The following is a 3,582-nucleotide window of genomic DNA, read 5'->3' as shown; positions in this document are numbered from 1 at the left end:
GACTCAGAGAGACTGCAGACAGAGCAGGGTTTCTGAGGCTGTAAATCTTTCTGGGATCAAGCGGCTCCACCTTTCTTTGCGGGATCAAGCGGCTCCATCTTTCAGGGGAGCAGTTCAAACTGCTGACCTTGTAGCTGGCAGCCCAATCCATAGCGACCACATGTGCCCACAAGTAAAAAGCAGCCACACTCACCTGGATTAGAGGGACGGGGCTGGTGCCGAAAGGAAGAGAGTTGTGGAAAATGTCTGTCAGGCACCACACTGGTGGTTTGTTGAGCAAAACTGAGGTAAACAATGTCTGCGGCTTCTAGGGATCTGTTACAGAGTTTTCTTTTAAGAGCTAAAAACAATAATAAGAAAGAAAGAAAGAGGAAGGAAGGAAAGAACGAAGCATTGCCATTGAGCCAAATGCCACCTCAGCTCCATAGGACAGGGTAGAACTGCCCTTGGAGGTTCCAAGACTGTAGCCCTTTATGGGAGTAGAAAGCCCCATCTTTTTCCTGAGGAGCAGCTGGTGGTTTCAAACTGCTGACCTTGTGCTTAACAGCCCAATGAGTAACCATTATACCACCAGGGGTACTCGGCCTAAAATCCACTTCTGGTATTGAACTATGTTTCTCAGCTCATGCACCCACATAAAGCCACTTGCCCCTTTAGTAAGAGTCTCCACTTTAATTCTTTAATGTAGGTTTTCTAAACACCGGGTGCCTGCTTGGATGGGAGGCATGCCAAGGTGGGGTGGGCTGGCCAGCTCCTGTCAGGTGGGTCTCTGTACCCCCACCACCACTCCCTGGCCCTGCCTATGGGCCGCCTCATATGCGGGTGCTTTTTCATGGAGACTTGGCACCTTCTGTTGTTAACACTTCTGCTCCCTGTGACAGCCAGCCACTCCGAACCTTTTCAGTTTCTGCTGCTGTTAGTGTGATATGTTTTGTTGCAAAAGCCACCCAGCTTCTCTGCCACCGCCCTGATATCATTAGGGAAAACACAGTCATTGGCCCTCTAGCTCGCCCCCATTATCTTGAGGAATTCGCTATCAACAGTGGGTCACAAACCTAAATGCTCAGAGAAATTCAAGAAATTAGTGCAACACAATATACTTCCTGTGAGTAGATTGGATTTGAGTGGGGCAGCACCAAGCTAAGGGCATTGAGAAGGTGCTGAGAACAGATTATGGAGGCAGGTCTGGGCAAGGTGTTGATAGCAAGTCACCTCCAACTCACAAAAAGAAACCCGCCCGGTTCTGGCCCAGCCTCACGATTGTTACGTTTGAACCTGTTATTGCAGCCACTCTGTCCGTCCAGCTCATCTCCTTGAGGGTTCCCCAGTTTCACTGACCCTCTGCTTTTACAAGCATACTGTCCTCTTCCAGGGACTGGTCCCTCCTGGTGGCAAACTCAAAGTACGTGAGATGAAGTCATGCTATCTTTGCTTCTACATTCTGGCTGTACTTGGGAGAACCAAGACAGGCTTGCTCATCCTTCTGACAGTCTAAAGTATAGTCAATTATCTTGGCCAACCTCATAATTCCATGGCATCAATTCTTCTCCAGTCTTCTTGAATCACTGTCCAGCTTCCATATGCATGGTGACTGAATATACGATAGCTTGAGTCAGCTGTTAAAATAACAACAAAAAAAACAAGGATGTCACTTAATTAAAAAAACAACTTTTTTTGGTCATTTAAGTTTTGCAGCATATTTGCCCAATGCAGTACATCACTTGATTGCTTGACTGCTGCTTGCATGGGAGTTGGTTGATCTTCAGTCTTGTTGAAAATGATGAAGACTGAAACACTTGTTGATGAAGCTCAAACACTGTACTTTGTTAGGTAGCTAGCATAGCGCATGCTCAGAGGTTCGAGTTTCCGGCCAGGAAGGGGTGGAACACCTAGGTGGGTGTTATGCTTGGATTGGCCCATCTGAGCCAGGTGAATTCAATTCAGCTAATGGGGTCGACCAGGATCATTGGCCACGCCTCCTCGCAGAGGAACTGAAAAGCCAGAATCCAGAGCCTTGCAGCAGCCCTTCTGCTTTTCCAGCTGTCCCTCGGAGGTAGTGCAGCATCTCCTCTGGCCTCAGGACTCCACGTGCAGGTGTGAAGGGCCCTGAGGTGCCTGTGTAAACCTGACGCTTCTTTTACCTTTCATAAAACTCACTTGGATCACGATCAGGCTACGGAGTGAATTCTTTCTCGAGGGAAGCCAAGGACAGAGGTAGATTTCTCCCCACGAGAGAGATCTAACATTTCTACTATGGATTACACTTCAACATAGATCAGCTATTTGGACCAATAAACAATATCATGATAAATGGAGAAAAGATTGAAGTTGTCAAGAATTTCATTTTACATGGATCTACAACGAAGGAGGGTTGTTAATGAGTCTTCCGATCTAATGGCACATTCTTCTTACAGTCCCGCTTCTCAGATTATCCGCTCAGTATGAGATTTGGTCTGATGAAATGTTTCAACCTCAATGTGTATCTTTCCTGATCTTAAACCCTGCTGTTTCCTTTGTTCTGTTCAAACAATGCCTCTCGGTCTCTCTATCGCCTATGTGAGCCTGTTGTCGAAGCCACTGTGTCACTCTCTCATGGACTCTCTCTCTCTCTCTCGTTCGCTGATACTCTACCAAACATGATGTCCCTCTCTGGAGACTAGGCCCTCATGCCAAGATGTCCAAAGCATGTAAAATGAAGTCTTGCCATCCAAATGAGATCATCTGGGAAAAAAAATCCACTGCTATTCAGTTCATTTTGACTTATTTCTGTGGGAAACAGGACTGGGAAGAGAGTGCATGGGGACAAATTCTCTACATTCATACGTTAAAAAGTCTGGGAGGCCGGAGCTCCACTGGAGGGAGACCTTCATATTTGTAGGTTGGAGATGTGTTCCAGTCACATACTCCTAAGGAGAAGCTAGGCTCCCCAATGCCCCCTGTAATAATGCCAATTTTAAGGTTCTACTTGCAAGCACATGGTTGCTGCTATATACTCTTGAAGGTCAACTGTTTGAAGGCTACTTGCCTGAAGGTTGTCTGCCATCGAGCAATCAGACTCTCTTGTCTGTCCCACCCTAAGGATCACAGATTGTTCCCCTGGAGAAAGGCTCAGCGACACCCAGGGTCAAGCCAGCTCAGACAACCAAGCTGCGGCTGCCATCTTGACTCTAGAATCTGCCCGTCTTGATGTGTATGTACCTTCCTGTCACATGTATGCCTCATGTTACATGTATGCCTCCTAATACGACCCCTTCCTGTTACGTATGTGCTTACCGTGGCTTGCATGCCTGAGATTATATAAACGGGTGAGAATACATTGCTTCCTCTCTTTGTTCGGACTTGGTTCCTGATGCCATGGTGAAGGTGAGCACCCCAAAACATTTGTTTGTCTTTTAATGTCTTCCCTTCAATTACACAGCCATCCCTTAGGACCCATCCGGATGCAGGGCTGGTTCTCACACATTTCCAATACTCAATTCTTTTTTTTTTAATCGTTTTATTAGGGGCTCATACAACTGTTATCACAATCCATACATACGTCAATTGTGTAAAGCACATTTGTACATTCATTGCCCTCATCAT

This window comes from Echinops telfairi, unplaced genomic scaffold (genome assembly GCF_000313985.2).
Source record: "Echinops telfairi isolate 266 unplaced genomic scaffold, ASM31398v2 ScPeMD7_5;HRSCAF=22, whole genome shotgun sequence".
In the NCBI taxonomy this organism is placed as follows: Eukaryota; Metazoa; Chordata; class Mammalia; order Afrosoricida; family Tenrecidae; genus Echinops; species Echinops telfairi.
This window is presented reverse-complemented; position numbering follows the sequence as displayed.